The following is an 18,108-nucleotide window of genomic DNA, read 5'->3' on the forward strand; positions in this document are numbered from 1 at the left end:
ATCATGGACCCACTTATTGTCCTGGAGAGGTGGCCACTTATGCTTGTTAAGACCTCCTCTGTGCTGAATCACTGCCACAAATTTCACCTCACGGGTCAGTCGTAGGGAAGACTGCAATCAAAATGTTTCCTGTACATCCCATGAGCAGCAAGATCTGCACTTACAACATCTCTGGGAGATATTAAGATTTGAACTTGAAATTAGGAAGAAATCAACAAACCTTTGTGTTCCCTGGGCCTTTTTTCTGGCATTCTTAATGTATCAAGTGGAGCTTTCTAATGTAGCTCAGTCTGCGATTTGATAGATTTAGACAAGTAATTACTTGGTTAGGTTTAGGCACCAAAAATTGTGATGCCTAACAACAGAGCTCAGTGTCTGCACTCTTGAATGTATGAATCAACTGTAGTTCACAGAAGCCGCTGTGTCCTCACCAAAGCCCAAGGAAATCCTCAAACGTTCCTTTTTGTAATTTTAACACATTATGTACCTCCACCACATAACACCAGTTAAAGTCACTAAGTTCATGAAGTTCTCTGGGAGCAGCCTGATTTTTCTTTAGACATCAAGAAAAAAATTGTTCGGTGGGTAGTAGTAGTAGTAGTTTTTCTTTTAAAATGCTTGTGCTTCTCAACTAATGTGCCATTGATGCTGACTAGCTGATGTTTATCAGTTATAAGTGCAACAAGTTCCACAACACAGTTTAGCATTTAAGAAGGCTGGCATCTGCTAATTAGCACTAAGCGAGGACGCTCTACGGAATTATTTTGCAGGTTGTAGCCAAATTAAGCAGCACCAAAGAAACCTTTTCCAACGCAGTCCGTTCCTCAGCCCTCTTTGTTTTGTCTGCAGGAACCAGGGGTTAAAAGGAGTTCTTTGGAGAAATTTCAGACCCAAAAAGCCTCCTGTTTGGGAGGTAGCAGCGATAACATGCATCTGTATAATAGTCACTTCACATTTCAAAGTGAAACTAGGCAAGGACAAAAGTGGCAGATTGAATGAAAAAGAGACTGACCAACTCAAATGCCAGTAGCACAACCAAAAACCTTCATTTTGAGCGGTAAAAGCATTTGACATTTCACTCTAGCCGTGTCCAACTAAAACAGTGCCACTCTACACATTTCACAGAGATTTGCACAAACTGTGATGAGAGAAGAAGGCAAGAGAGGAATCAGCATGCCAAGAAAAGACAACATAAATGGAATAAAAGCAAAATGCTGCCTGTGATCTGCTAGACGGAATGTAACCTGCTACTCAAGCATATGGAAGGTGCTGCTATCATTGGCAGGGAGAGGGGAGTTGTAGCTATGGTGATGCTCTAGCTGGAAAATTCCTAAGTACTCTTTTGCTCTGCCTTTAAAGATTTCAGGGTTCATGTCAATAAATGCTTGTAGAAAACAGCAGCTCGTGCTTCAGGTATGGAATAAGGCTATGATGCAGACATTTGTAACTGAACTTGATAAAAAGAAAAAGAAAAAAGCATGTTGTTTAATAACCCAGAACTACAAAAAATTAGAAATAGGAAATAAAAGCCTCCATTATTAAACTGGCCAGCTAAAAAACGTACTTCTCCATTGAGCTAACGTTACGTACCCACTAACCACTGTGACAGCCTTGACTTCCGTTTCTTTATGTAGCTTAATTTTTGAGCTGCATGTTTTGCAAACTGCAGTTCTTGTTAACCACTTGGTAATTTATGTAAGCAAATGAAATTAGCTTAGGTACAATTTTTCCTTACTGAGACCTTGTAACATCACAGTAAATCTTCGTACATCTCTTCTGTGACTTCACTGTATGTTGTGTTGGATCTGAGAATTCTGGGGAGTTAGTGTAAACGGACTGGAAATTAATAGAGCTAATTAAGTTAGAGTCAGAAGTCATTAAAATTATGACTCAAGTCTGACTCAAGTCCAAGTCATTTGACTCGAGTCCACATCCCTGCAGATAACCTATTGTCATGTTATCAGAAATGCTTCACAGACAGCTAATCATTTGTCAGTATAGTTTCATCATATTTTTTTCTGCTTACGATCCCTAAAATTGATTTAATCTACATTTACTCTCTTTCTGACAAGCTGAGTTCTGCTGCAGGACCACAATGCATTCCCATTTAAAAACAGACTCCAGACACCCTGTTTTAAGTTCAGTCAAATGAACTCACCAAATCTCAGACTGGTTTTCCTAGTAGGAAGCATTTACCAGATCAAAACCAGCAGACAGCTTGTGAGCCTCTGGTAGCTTTTTCTTACCTTGACACTGAGACCCTTGTCTCATTTTATCCCTCACCCTCTGTGTGCATCTCCTGCACTCGACTGTAGTTTACTATCTACTCTTCCATTCTTCAACTACTCCATATCTGCTTCTCCCTCTCTCACTTTTATACAGTATACATGTACAGTTGAAATGTCTTGTTTTTCTCTTTTTTTCAACTGCACCATGTAGTTGAATATTCTGTGATAGAGAGCCCACAGAAGCCATCAAACGCAGTGGATTTTCTTATCTCAGGCCACATGAGCTCATAGGTGCAGAGATCCCACAGATGCCTTTCCTCACCTGTTTATAGAAAGAGATGCCAGCAACTTTGTGATGCTCACACAGCTGGGCTTATGCCAACATGACACTAGAAGAAAAAGAAGAAGAAGAGACAATGTGGTAAACAGTGAAATCGATATTGCCAGTACCAATCAAAGCTGTGTAGTGTGAGAAAGCAGATGGTTGCTCATGTGTAATCTGTCCCTCCTTGGACAAACTTGGTGAAGTTGACTAAATTTAGACTAGGTCATTTTGTGAAATGCTGCTCTTGATAATAGTGGGACATGTGTGCTATAATAAGAGTGTTTGTGATGATACTGCTTACTCTTGGCTGTGTGTGTCTTACAAGTGTACACCAGTGGGTTTGATCATTTCCAGACTCATGAACACGGTACTTGTCTCCTGTCATGGCACCGTCTGGCATCAAGCATCTCTGTCTCACTGGGTGACACACCACTCCAATTAATCACAGAAAGGGCCCACTAATGAAGTCATTATGTATTCTGAAGTTCATCTTGGTACCCACTTTTCCATGTTAAGAAGTGACAAACGCAGAAAAAAATGGTATTTTCACAAGTAAAATGTAGCCCTGAATATTACGCAGCAGATAGGAATTGGTCTACCTCTGCAAGTTACTGCAGTTTTCCCTTTTGCTACCACTGTTCATTTTTGTTCTTGTCTTCTTGTTCCTTTTCATTTAATGGGTCTAAGAACAAAGAGCTACAAAATGAGAAATGTTATAGTTACAGTACAATCCATTCAGTATCATTGCCAGAATCTCAGAGGAGGTTGTGATGTGAAATTTTTTTACTGGTTTTAGTGTTGTTTGGTAGTAAAACTGAAATTTCCTCATAAACAATGAGTTGCTGATGGCTGAAATAATAAAGCCTTGACTGCATGGAGAATGAGGTGCGTGTATACAATGTATTGTATGTATATACAATATACATTCATGCATATTCCCTTGTTTCTCAGACTACCAATGCTATATCCACATCAAATTGATTAGTTTCTACTACTCTGCTGACATTAACATACTGCACATTCAGAAGTTTCTGGATCTAAAGCCCCATCTTAAAAATAATTTGGTCATCACACCATATCAAAAGTTGGGGCCGACTATGGGAAATGCTTTTGAATTTGGACAAAAAAATATCCTACTGCTAAGGTTTTTAAGTGCTTTCTGATTTTAAATAGAGCAAATGTCAGTGAGTCCCAGATCTTGGCTGCAGGCAGGCTGTTTAGGCACCTGGAATCTTTTATTACAGAGCTGGCTGTTGTAATATATACACAATGTGGTGTGATTATTGAACTGTGTGCTAACACCAAGCTGGATGGTAGCTCTCCTCCTTAAACTGAAGGACACAGAATCCTTAATTTCAACTTAAATATTTGATTTGTTAAACCACAGGACAATTTACACCTTTTCTTCAATCCATCTCAAGTTAATTTGGGCAGGGAGAATTTGGCAAGGCTTCTGCATTTTGTTTGTATATGCTTTTTATTTTTGACACTGTAGGCTATATTTTTAACTTTCACAGACGCAGCAATTAACTGTGTTCAGTGAACATGTGTTTTAGAAGTGCTCCTGAGCCCATACTGTGATTCTTATTACAGAATTATATCTGATTTTTACGCAATGCAGCCTAAAGGCTTCATGATCATGGCAAATCAGTGCATGTTTTCAGCCTTGTCCCATACAATGATTTTTTTTAATTCATTGAATCTTTCTGTGATGATGACGCCCTCAAACCATCTGCAATTTTATCTCTGAAATTATTCAAACATCCCCGCTCACTATCTTTCATAATATGGGGAAATTCTTCCCATCTTTACTTCTGGAAAATTCAGCCTTTCTGAGGTACTCATGTAGCATTACATTTGTAAATTACAAAACCTCTCCAGTCTTGTATTGCCTCAGCTGCATGGGATTTTTTTTGCTGCTGGCATTAAATCAAAGAGCTTTAGAGCCATCCTAACTTTTCTGAAAAGAGAATTATACAAAATGTGTCATCACAAACCAAACAGGAGAAATACACAGTATTCCCTCTTGAAGACGAGCACGTGTGGAGGAATGACCTTTCAGTATACTTTTCCCCCTTCACTCGATGATTGAATTTGGAATGCAATCTTTGTGGGAAACCTTATTCATTAATAGACCTTTAATCCTCTGGCTGCTCTGGAACAACAAAATGAGACCTAACTTGCAAGGTATAATGTTGATATAACTTGTCTTAATTGGCTATTTTGCATTCGTATCACAGTCTTCAAAATGATATGATTTGTGGAAAATGTGCATAAAATCACAAGAAGCAACACTGAGCCTAAAGCATCAAGGTGCTCAGTTAATCCACAGTACATGAAGCTCAGCCTTGACAAACGTTCTTGGTGGCTCTGTTTTCTGTAACTCCTCTGAAGTCAGCAGCTTGACTGCAGGCAAGTACTCCCACAACAACACAAACAGGCAGAGAGATGAGTGGAGGGAGAAGGGAAAAAAACTAGCTAGACAGGTTTGGAGCACAATACAAAGAAGTGAAACATTAAGGCTAGATCTGCTTCTATGCACATAAACACTTCAGCATACACACACAGACTGTAACACAAAATTAAAAGGTTTTTCATTGCTTGAGGAGCAATAATAACCTTGATATTAAAACAATTAATAATTGGTTTGTATACCGATGTAAATCCTATATCAATGCAATAAAAGGCAAATTCCTGGCAATAAATGGGACTGTGTTTGCTAACAGGCATTAACCTCCAGGAAAGCAGGGAGACTTCGACAGATGGAGGCAGAGAGCTTCTGTTCAAGACAAGCAAGTGTATGAGGATGAGGATGTAGTCTCTGGGGTTTGTGCAGTGTATCATCTTACTCATAACTTCTCCTCGTTCCTCCTCCCTGAGGCTCACAGATGCTACACTGGAGAGACAATACTTTGCTCCTTGATCCACAGGTTGCTATGGTGATTACTGGCCTAAGGAATATGTAAATCACCCTCTGAGTCCACAGGTATTTAAAAAGGTGTGGGAGGCAGTTATTTTATTTGTAGATAAATAATAGATTATGAAAAAATCTTTTTTTACAAGTGAGTCACAAATCTCCCCATCAGAAGCAATTGCAGGCACAACGCTTCATAATCTTAATTACTTTTACACATATTTGCAAAGGTTTTTAAGGAGATATTTGCTCTTATAACTCATTAACGGCCCCTTTTGAAACATTCAACTTTTCAAAACGTGGCTCTCTTTTATAAAACGATGAAAAGTTGTGAAAAAATATCTTCAAAATCTCCTCTCTGCAAAACCTTCGACTTTAACATGCCTACAACGGGCCTTTTGTTGAGACATTAGGTCTGAAATGATCTGTAAATAGGAACGTTTTTGGTCATGTAATACCTCATTTGCACATCTAAAACATGAAATTTCAGAGGACATGCAAAATAAAATGTAACAGTCTCAATGTAAATTATCAGCTGGGGAGGTGTCAAGGTGACACATATCTGTTAATACATTTGACCCTTTTGCGCCTCTGATTAAGTACCTCATGCCACTAAATATCATATATGTGTGTGTTGGTGCTTGTGGGAGTTTGTATTTGTGCAGCTACTTTTGCAAGCTCTCATTTCAGTTAGACCTTTACAGATGGAACATTTCATTCTTTCATTCAAGTGGCTGTCTGAGTGTTAAAGATTGATTTTAGGTTGGAGCTGTAGGCATTTTCCCAGATGACTCTCTATATCACACAGATGGAGAAGCTAATAAGTGTGGATCTAGAATATAGAAACTCTAATAGGGTTGAAAGTAATGAAGCAATCTACATTTTCAGTGCAATATCTGCATAATTCCCAACGGTATAACGTTGCTAAATGTGCATGTAAACACTTCTCTGTGTATAGCACAGAAATTGTATTTGAGCTTGCATTTACTGGATTGGGACAGTTAAGGACTCTGTCTGAAACTCCTTTTTTTGTATTTCTGTGGCTCACACAGATGCATAGACGCATACAAGCTTTTGCATGTGTATCATGTGAAGGTTTTCTGGAGCATGAAATAAGCTTTCCAAGGGAGTAGTGAAGAAGAGAGAGACTGGTGTCCCCTGCTATTTCTTGATTAAGTACACACAGCTCTCACGTTAAAATCCTAAATGTCACCTCATAGCTTCTTGCTACTATCTCTCCTCTTGGCACTGCGATGTAGTTAAGGTAATGTAGTATTAGGCCATGGTCTTAACGAGACAATGTGAATGAGGGGCTCTTTAGCTGGAACATTGGCTCATTCATTTTAAAAAATACTATAGATATACTGTGTGCACATTCAGACATTTTTTTCTTAAAGTCAGAGCAGACCATAAGACTTATGCATTGCATCAACTGTCAAAACATAAAGGAAAGGTTTTTCTTTCCAAAACAGTAAACAAACTCTTAACACATTTTCCATTCTGTATATTCCTTCTGCCTTTCTATCAGACTCAAGGATGCGCGATGTTGCCATGTGTGGTGTGTGACGTTGGTGTTTGTGTGCAAGTGCATGATGTGCCCTGGACTGATGAGCCAAGAGAAGGTAGCCTGACGATAAGAAACATATCGTCGCTTACCACCCGTCCGCCTTCTTCCTGATTGAGTGCGCAAGCTGATTGCATGTGGAGTGCCTCAATAAATAAACTGTAAAGAGGAAAGATAGTAGTAGTGTGCAGATTTAAAAGCTCCGTTCTTCCAGGGAATAAATTTTCCCAAAGTGTGCCACAAATATTAGTCACATGAAAAAGGTTTTAGTTCATACTAAGTACAGAATTTCCATTTTGTTTTGTTTTTTATTCCAACAGATGACCAGGAGGGTTAAAGCTTTGATGATGAAGCAGCTCCGAGCCTCTAAAGCAAACAGTTTTTGTCTCCAACCAACAGAGCAGTAACATTTGTCTCTGTGTAACCAAAAGCTGCAGTGTTTGTGCTGCAGAGAGGTTAGCTTGTGTCGGTACAGTTACACACCTTTCAGCTCATTTTACCTGTGCTGTAATAGGCCTGCCACCTCTGATACGGTTCCTTTTAAGCACTTATAAAATGACAGTATATTTTTGTCTTCCCCGTAGCTCTTCACGTTATCACCTTGAGTGCATAATCTATCTTTCTGGCCATTTTTGTGCTTTATTCGGTTTGTGTCTGCAGCAAGGCAACAGAAAGGGGGCTGTAAATTATTTAGATGCTATCACTTTAAGGTCAAAGATATATTGAACATACACTTCAGTCAGAGCTTTACATGTCTTCACTTCAGCTTTCAGTTGTTCTTCTGAATTGTTCTTCTTTTTGGAAAAGTGATTGTCCCATTTATTGCAGAAATTGCAGATTTCTTTTTACAAAGATTTCTATATGCTCAATTTTGTACCAGACATTACATGAAAGAGGTAAAAGGAACATAGCATAAGCATAGATTGATGATGTTGGGCAACTCAACATCAGTGCACCTCTAAGATTTTAAACTCTTTGCAGTTTCCATTCTGTACCAGTCTGTGAAGGAAAATGTGAACATCTGCTCATATTAAACGGCAACTTTACAGCCTATCATACATCCATGGGCTGTGTAGCTTTTGACGAGCAACAATGCCTTCCCCACTTGCTTTGATGTTCCAGGTTATTTCCTGCCAACGTACATTAAAACTCTAGTTTTGAGGAACACAAATATTTGCAACTCAGCTCTAAACATTCAAAGCGAGACCTTTTGTAAGGTGACTCACGGGACTGACGGGGTATATTCGGAGCTTCAGAGCTGTGCTCATAGCTGCTTTGTTCCCTATTGTAGAAATAAACACCAGTTTTCTGTGAATGAAAGATTCTGGGAGCGTGGGCATGTACAGACTATATTTGTTTTCTGTAAATAAGAAAGACGAAAAAAATTCATCTGAATCTGAATTGCGTCACTTCAGGAGGTGGTCCTTCAGTGTGGCCCAGTACACATTTGCATCCACACTGTTTAAAAGAATGTGGGCAGAACTGTCCCAGACCATCTCTGAATTTGGCCTGAGCAATCAAACCTAGATGCATCCTCAATGCTTCCTGATTGTGTTCACATCTGTATTCAGCACCATCCACTTCACAGATCTTCACCTTGGACACGTTAGCACCACATCTGAACTGCCTTTCCAGATAAGGCTGACAATTTGGGTCCTTTTCTAGACTTTTGCGAAGTGGCTACACCTTTGATAACTTGTTCTATTTAGAACTGTGTCAGTGTTCGATGTTGGAATCTGCAGCTGTTTAGAAATGACTCCAAGTGGCGTTCCTGCATGTAAATCTATAATCCCATTTCTCAGATTTGCACAGAGCTCCTTCGACTTTGGCACTGTGTGTTAGTCAGTCCAATTAGTGCTGTGAAACAAGCTCTTTTTATATTGGTACAGGGTTAACAGCTCTTGCCAGTTATGATCAGTGACAGGATACTAAAAAGCCTTGGCAAATGGACAGACAGTTTTAAACAACTGCATTGATAAACCAGGTGGGGTTTTTCCTCTTTTGTGGTAATTTTAGAAAACTCACAACACATTAAAACTCGTGCATAAAATGATCTTGGTTTTCTATTAAATGTGCGTGTTGTAAAAGCACATTTCTATACATTTCTTGGCAAAACTGAAAACACCTACAAATGGCTGTGTCCAATGTTATCACTAACACTCATCACAGCATCTAATTAATTCTCAGCTTTATTGAATCAGTTCCTACATTTTTACTTAACCTAGTTCTTTACCTAACTCTAAGCCCAAACCCTAAAACAAAACCCTTAAAAAGTTATCTGGATGCATGGAAATGCGTTCTGTCCCCAGTGTAACAGGAGGTCTCCATTGGTTGGTGCGCTGCCAGTTTAAATTCCCTACTGGAATATAAAAAAAACAAACACACACTCGCACGCACATCCATACACACATGTAAGCAAACACTGCCTTGTATAAATCTCTCACTGCCCCTGTCATAACACCACCACTTTGCAATCAACATTGCTTTCTCAAACTTCACACACATGGCTGAGCACAAGCTATCACAGTGCTGGAGAGGGGAGGGGTGGAGACGAGCTGTGACAATTAGCTGAGACAGGGGCTCGGCCTCAAGGAGCGAGGCGGTGAGCAGCCAATGAACACTTCAAAGCTACTCCACCTCTGCAAGTTCAACACGGACTACAAGTATATAAATGATTACCATAAAATGTTAAGGTAGACAGCAGCATCTTTTTCCATCTTATTTCAGTTTTGGCTGCCAGTATACGAAAACACGTGCATAACCGTGCAGGAGCAGGAAAAGGAAAATAATATAATTCTATCCATTGCTCAAATACTAATTTTTTTCCTTTTCTTCCTTTCACCATCATGACACAACTGCTCCCAAATGCAACGTAGAATCATATGACCACTTGTGACGCAACAGTGATTGATTTTTTTCAAATGATTCTGCAAGAGGCTCAAAATGACAGACCTCCCACAGCAGTCCCTGCAATCTTGTTGATTATCTCCACATTCGTATCGATTGTCGCCCCCATACTTAGTTATCACTCTGTGGTTGCTGATACGAAACAACGTTATTGATCACACCCCATTAACAGGGATAAAAGTGCACAGTTTCAGCTTGATTCATCACCAGTGAAGGTAGAGCCATCACTCAGAGGCCCACCTACAATTAAACCTGAAATAAACATCTGACAATGATATAGTTTCCACCAGGTACTTTCCACAAAGTAAACTTGGTAAAGTTTGGAGCACAAAATACAAGGGGAGCGGAAATCTAAGATGGTTTATCTACTGTTTACAAGTCAAAACTTCTGTACTGTGCTGTCAATATTAATTACTCTGACTCACAGCCTTAAGTTAATCTCAAAAGTGTAAAAGCTAAAGCTCACTCTGCCATTTGGAATCAACAAGCAGTCAGTTGTTTAAAAAAAAGGGTCTATGAAGATATTAAAACCCAAGATGGACTGTCTGAGAAGCAATAAGTTAACACTGAGAGAAAATCCCTGAGCAGAGACATGCTTTTTTTTATTCAAATGTGGAACATCCTGACAAATGTGTGCGAGCAAATTACACATGACAATGATAAACGAATCATGAACTGCATACAGTCAGCGGTTCTGCATCAATGCAACAGTCATGCTTTTTAGATGTGTGCACCACAGCAGGCTGCATATTCCTCCTTTGCCCAAGGTGCATTAAATGGATTAAAGCACCAAGAGCAGCCAAGCATGTATTAATTTCTTCCACACTGAGGGTGAGAGCAGACAGCAAACAGTATATTATGGAGTGTCACAAAGTCTCAAGGCCATCTTTCTAAATCAAAGACAGAAGATTAAAAATCTTCCTCATTAAACAGTTTTGATGCAGGAGTGTTTTGTTCCCCTAACACAAGTAGGATTTATCATAGTTATACCTGAAAACTTTAATAGTGACAATGAAGCAAAGCCTAAGTATATTCATACATAGGATTAAAAGTCAAAGTTATGACTTCTGTCGTGCACAGCTGATTTTGATTGTCATTGACGATTGCTGTTTGGTTAGTGAAGTAAACAGACTTTCTCTGACATTCTTCAGCAGCTTTCAATTGTCTGAACCTAACTATAAAAACATCAATCATGCTTCAACAATAAGGGGGAGAACACAGCTGCCTATTTTTACGAACCAAATGGAAGAAATGCATTAAAACATGTGTTTTATAAAAAGGGAATACAGCTGATGGATGTTTGATGATGCAGTACCACTGCTTGTGTGATTCAGTAAAGCCCTGAATAGATAAACACGGTGATCTGTTACAGCAACCTGTGCTAATACATCAGAAAACCTTAAAAAGAACAAAAGCGACACAGCCGCAGCACAGCCTTGGACTTTGGTCCATGCTATGCAGCAGTAGATGAGGGGAGCCTAACTGGACCCAAGTGAGCAGGCAGCAGCAGCACAGCAGCCCAGCAGGCTACATAATTACACACCCCGATGGTGCAGCCACTTGGTATGCCTTGCACACCTACTAAAACATACCGGGTCCTGGTAAGTCAGTAAGAGAAGGAAAGAGAAGGGGAAGAAGAACTGTTTCAGAAGCTCCCATCAGCAGCAGGGAGCCTGGGCCATGAATCAACCCCTTGCTGCGGTCTGAGCCTGAGGTGTGGAGACTTCTGACAGGCAGATCCAAAACGCTGTGTTAAAGGAGAAAATTCAACTTTTTAGATGTAATTTCAGAATGGTAGAATCACCTCATCATTTAAGTGCATATGAGCACTCTCCAGGCCAGAAATTGTTGGCAAAGAATCAATATCAAACTCAAAAGATGTTTCTCTGTCAGTAATGTGATAGTCAAGGCAGAGCTACATATTATGGTCACCAACTTGTTGTACTGCCGTCGCAACAATTGATAAGTATTACATGTAAATGAAAAGCACATGTGAGCTGCTGTACAAACTGCTGTTACAGACAATTATTAACATTCTCTGTTCAGCCTATTGTGCTGCAGTGTGAAAAGGAACAAGGGAGCTGGTAACATAGCTTTTACAGAGAGAGGGTTTGTGTGTCTGAGTCAGAGAATTTGGTTACACTGTGTGAAATGAATATTAGAATGAGGCACAAAAAAGTAGGTACAAAAAGGCGGAGTTGGGAGGGCCATGTGAGTGATCTCTCATGGGCGATGGGGATAGCAGGAGGAGGAGCGAGAGGAGGAGGATAAAGCAGCCAGGCTGTATTTTGCTGAAAATGAGTGTCACTCTATATCGTTCCGCTGTCAACCAAGCTGCAGAGCACTGTGTGCTTCACTGAAGGGTGACAGCAAAGAGACAGAGCTGCTCTGCCGCTGTCACAGCCACTCTGCCTCTCACTTTTTCAACTGTGGGCAGCTGGGTGGCGTAACTGGCTACAGGCTGCTGAACCTGAGTAGCTAATCGTGTTATTTTCCCAATGTATATGAAATCTAAATTCATAACCAGCTTTGAACTAGTTGTCTCATTTATAGCCTCTTTGAACAAAGAGAAAAACATAAAGGTTTAGTAAAAGTCAGGAGTATTAGCCTTGGTCTCACATCCAGCAATTATGTGTTATTTACAGTAGCAATGTAGCTTGAAAGGTTAGTCTTGGTAAATAACAAGAATAGATCAGGTATGAAAGTTAAATAAGACACAAACACAGTTTAGTGTGGATTCAGAATCCTGCCAGAGCTACTTTGTGAACTTTGGGGGGAGTGATGCTATGCAGACCCAGCATTCTCCTCTCAGTTCCTAACAGATTAATCGAATGCAGTCACGTGGAACAACCCAGACTGAGAGCATAAATTCAAAATAAACAACAGAAACAGCGCCTGGTCCCCAGCTGAAGAGGGTGACGGTCAACCGCCTCTGTGCATTGCTTTTTCAATGAGGAAAATATTCATTTCTTACATCTATTCCCCCGTATTTCAAATGCCATATAATTATTTTCTGTTTTACTGACCAGTAGTCTAATTTTTTCTTTAAAGCAGTTCCCTATTGCACCACCAGACTGAGACTTAAAAGAACATACACAAACGAAATTGCACGCACACACAAACACCGACAGAGCTCTTGGTGTGAGGATACAGTAAATCACAGACTGTGGGTTATATGATCATTTGTCATTTTTTCACAGAACACTGCAACATTTGTCATTCTCGCTTTTCATTACATTTTCATTCATATTCATTGAACAAACAAGCAAAAATTGGAGCCTAGACATTACAAAGGGGAATTTTACTGGTGATTTGTTTTTTTTTCTGTGTGTGTGTGTGCGTGCCTCTCATGTGCATAAGAGTTGGCAACAGACCCTCACCAAACCAGTGAGCAGGCTGTTTCATGGATGGATACAGTCGGAGATTGCCTCTACATTCACCGAACCTCTGTGTTAAGAAGATTCAGCTCAGCGTTTAGCTGGTCGTTTCCATTTAAATGCTTTTTGATGCTAAAAATTCTATCTGCTCATACTGTACAGGTTTTGTGGCATCATGTGATCAATCACAAGCGCGCAAAACTGCAAGAAACAGAACATGAACAGACACCAAAGAAAAGTCATCAGCGACAGTCCATCTAACAGTTTCCTTATGGATGGAGAAGTCAGGAAACATCCAAACAAGCTATCACATTTGTCAGCTGAATTTTTTGACCTCCTAAAATATTTATCAAAGGAGATTGTGCGCAGTAAGTAAACTGAGCTCTGCAGTTACTCTTATCAGGGGCACTTGTGATGACTTTTAGCTTGACAGGAGGCTACCTGTGCTTTGTAAAACTTAGTAGACATACTTAAAAAGGCAACCACCTGTCTATGTTATTATCATTACTACTTCTTATATCTACAATGCAGCATGCTATCAAAATAATTTCCCCTTGGGGATTAAAATGTATATCTGAATCTGAATATAAGGTATCACAGATAATAGTGTATGTCAGAGTCAAAACCAAACCATTGAGGTTAAAAGCCCCTAAACTCTAAAACAAGCGACCTGTTGAGATCAGGTCACCAGAGTCTGTGTCTTCTTTAAAATCTCTTCTTGAAACAGTCTTTTATCAGAGAGCTTTTCCTCATTTTACGTGATTTTTCTGATTTTCTTTTTATTGATCGGTTGGGAAACTGCCCTACAGTTCTCATTACATTCTATATAGTTGTATTGATTTGTTTCAAGTTGTTTATACATTTCATTTTTTTACTATCTAATTTTTATCTGTAACTTTGTGATGCACATTGTAACACTTATTCCGAAAGTGCTATAAAAATAAAACTTATTATTAAAATAATTGTTATTAGACCTGCAAGATTGGATTGTATCAAGGCACAGATCTGTGAAAAGAATCAAGAAACTTTCTGCAGCCAATTAAAATTGCAACCTCCGTCATTCTCTAAAGGAAGACATTAGCAACCACCAACAAAATTCCAAAATCAGGCTGTTTCGCAAAAGTGAGTCATCAGTGATGAAGGGTCTTATCCAAACTAGTCAGCAATTGCTATAAATGAGATCTGTATAAATTAGTTAATTCGTAGGGATGGAAGAACCGCATGGAAAATAAATAACTGGATTCAACATTCAGCTAACCAGGCGTTAATGGTAGAGTGGTCAGATGGAGAGCATCTTTAAAATATATATATGGAAGCCTGCTGTAAGTTAACAAAATGGCACCTCAGATGATCTAGTTGAAAACAGACTGAACATATTGTCAACTATTTCCAATAGAGTGTGTGGAGAAATGCAGCTCCTGAGCATTAGCTTATTAACATCATCCCTATAGTCAAACATGATAATGTCTGCTTCATGCTGGGGGATGTTTTTCATTAACAGTGACTTGGAGAATGGTTAGAATGGAGAGAAAGATATATGCAGAAAAATACAGAGCAAACCAGTGCTTTTGTGAAGTTTTACATTCTGAAATGACCCACTCCCTGGAGCCAGTAAGCATCTCTGAACAGAACTGAAAACGGCTGTGCGCTGATGCTCGCCAAGCAGCCTGTTGAACATGAGCATTTCTGCCTAAACAACAGGAGATGCATCCGATGGCGCTTAAAGCTTGTAGGGTCATTCCTTGAAGACTTGGGGCTGTCAAAGTCAAAGGACTTTCACAAAGTCCTAAATGAAGGGTCTAAATACTTCAAAATGGAATATTTCAATATTCATTTTTAATAAATCATAAAAATATGCTAACAACTTGTGATTGCTCAGTCATTCAGGAGAAGAAAAAAGTATTGGAGACAATAATTTGAGATTGTAGTCAAATAAATGTCTTGGAAATTGCCTTATTATAAAACTGACTTATTTTCCTAAGCACTGGTTGTATTTTGTTGAACGTCTTTTTTCAAGATGAGTAGATTATTCAAGTTCACATTTATGGACCACATCCAAGTTTACGCAGCCTGCGGATGAGTTAGATCGAGATAAGATTGTGTTTTTTGTTGAATGTAGATCCCATTCTGCTGTTAACTGTGTATTCCAAAAATTGTTGTTAAATCAGAAAACAATGCAAGAAGTTACACAAGAAAAGCATCAAATCTCCACACCACAGTAGATTTTCTTTGTGTTGTGAAAGTCACTGAGAGGAACAAAAGGATTTTTAAAATCTTAAATATAAACTGGTTTTTGTCAATCTATTGCTTGTTTTACTTTGCGGGAATTCTTTTTTGTTATTTTTGTTGGAACAATCAAACATATATAAATAAATTCACTCATTCCTTAAACAGCCCTCCGCAGGTAACAATATGCCTACAGAGATACACAAGAAAGTCAGGTAGGTCCACAGCAGTGGAATAGCAACATATGAAACTAAGTGATGGCACAAACAGATACAGACCAGGTTCTGCCAGACTAAACACCTTGGCTGGCACCAGCATCTTGCTGCTCTTTAGCCCAGAGGTTGAGGGGTAAAGCTGGGCAGCAGGATATGCACTTTAGAATGTTGGCTATTAATTTCTTCATAGTGGTGAAGGTCATGTGTTGGAAAGGTCACATAATGATGTAGGAATGAGTCAGAGGAACAACTAAATGCAAGACCAGTGGATCAGCCAAAGGTTTGTCCTGTGGGACCAGCAGCCCCCATATGGCCAAACAGATATTGCTATTTCATTTACCCCTCCTAACCACACCAAACCCCACCCAGCCCCCTTGCCTGGTCTCCTGTCTGTATTTCGCTTATTCATTGCTAGGAGATCTATCGGATGCTAAATTTACAGATTTTAATCGTTTACTGATACTAAATCATCTTGTCAGACACACCATGCCATCATATCATGAGTCCATTGCATAAAAAAAAAAAAAAAATCAATCAAATCAAAGATCAATGGCCCTTTACACAATAAAGGAACATGAGAGAAGTGCACACCATTGGAGGTATGTGTAAATTATTGATGTGTTACATGAGAAGAAAAATCTTTTTATACTGTTCACATATGAACATGGTATTACAAACCTCATCCACTACAATTTCTCTTTATTGGCCTCACGATTTGACCAAAACAGAATGACTCATTGAAGAGGAGGAAGAAGAGATGAAGAGGGAGTTCAGTGCAGATGAGAATGACAGCATGTTAACAAAGCTGCAGCTTCCAATGGAAACCATTTCTTGAGGGACGCCACTTCTTCATGTCTTGAACTGCTACTTAAGGTAATATGGAGCATGAAGCAAAATGATGTGCCGTGTCATCGTGATCGGCATTGAAAAGAAGATGCATTTGCTCTTGTCCTTTAAATTTGTCACCATCATTTTCCAACCCATTGACACCAAACAAAAATACATCTAAGGGGCAAACATAGGTCTACAGGCATCAGAATCGCATGTCTATGTGTTACAGTGTTTTGCTACCATTTGGAGACAGTATCAGAAATATGTGGAATAATCTTAACTGTGTGACTCGGCTGCTTTTGGTTGTGTTGGAGCCACTTTTGGACAAAGATCTGTGTTGTGGTGGAGTGCGATGAAGTGCCAGATATCGAAGATTGTCAGGTGCAGCAGTATTTGATGATTTGTCCTCTTTTTAATGAAATTGGTTATCATTGGTGCCTCCCAATTCCCAGGACCCCAAGGAATCTATGAACCCCTCTTTGTTTTTATCAATAACTTCTACCAAGAAGTTGAGTAACTTGTTTGTTTGCTCTAGTTCGCTCAAGCTATTTATAAATTAATTTCTAAATGTATTTTGTCATTTTCAAATCATAATTTCTGCCTGTGTAAATGCTCATTGTACTTAAGCAAGTACAACCTGTTACATCTGACAATTCAATTCAGTTTTATTTATATAGCGCCAAATCACAACAATTGTCATCTCAAGGCACTTAAATAATACAGTCCAATAGTTTGAGATCATTTACACATATAAATCTGCGTAAATAAACTTTCTCAGTACAACTTTAACTTTACTCACTTATCCAGATCTGACATCGGACGGTACAATAAAGTGGTTATTTGTGCAGTGAGACAGTAAAAGTAAGGAATTTCCCAGTTCAAGTAGTTGTTTGGTAATATTCAGAAGTATTTTGAAGACAAATAATCAGCACAAGTAAATGCCCAAAGAGGTGGATTTGTGTAAAGATAGAAAAGGATGCAGTGCTGTCAGTGAGGTAAGCACAGACAGGGGGATGGGGCCTGCAGCTGCAAAAATATTTTCTATTTATATCTCTTCTCCGCAGGACAGAAATCACAACTGCGTGAACAGCATGACGAGTGTGGCTTACTGAGATTCAACTTTTACTGTTTACCAAGCAACAGGGATAAGAGGAGCATGGGACATCTACTTGCACAGAGGGGAAAAAAATTAATAAAGTTTGAAAATGACGAAAAACTAAATCAATTAAATTTCTTATTCTTTTTAAGAGTTCATGATACTATCACAGGTACTTTCTGACTAACTCAACGAAACTGTGGAATATTGATGGTAGAGAGGAGGGCATTGAGAGATTAGGATGGAAAGGCAAAAAAAAAAAAAAAAAAAAATATGATAAGAGCTCCATCCAATCTTAGCCAGAAGACTGCAAAAGGTTTCCACTGGATTTCCAGATAAAATATACAAAGGAAAGTTTATCTGAGAGGATATCCAGGACTGACTTTCATATATAAGCGTTAACTTTCCACACCAAATGAATTGGT

At 39.1% G+C, this 18,108-nt stretch overlaps 1 protein-coding gene across 1 annotated transcript in view; it reads left to right on the top strand.

The window, feature by feature from the left end:
• The window catches only part of LOC140317791 (FERM and PDZ domain-containing protein 4-like), a 63,597-nt gene that overhangs the window by 38,334 nt on the left and 7,155 nt on the right, over positions 1 to 18,108 (top strand). The gene's annotated exons all lie outside the window — the stretch shown is intronic.

The sequence above is a fragment of the Leuresthes tenuis genome, unplaced genomic scaffold (assembly GCF_036924035.1).
Source record: "Leuresthes tenuis unplaced genomic scaffold, fLeuTen1.0.hap1 SCAF_11, whole genome shotgun sequence".
In the NCBI taxonomy this organism is placed as follows: domain Eukaryota; kingdom Metazoa; phylum Chordata; class Actinopteri; order Atheriniformes; family Atherinopsidae; genus Leuresthes; species Leuresthes tenuis.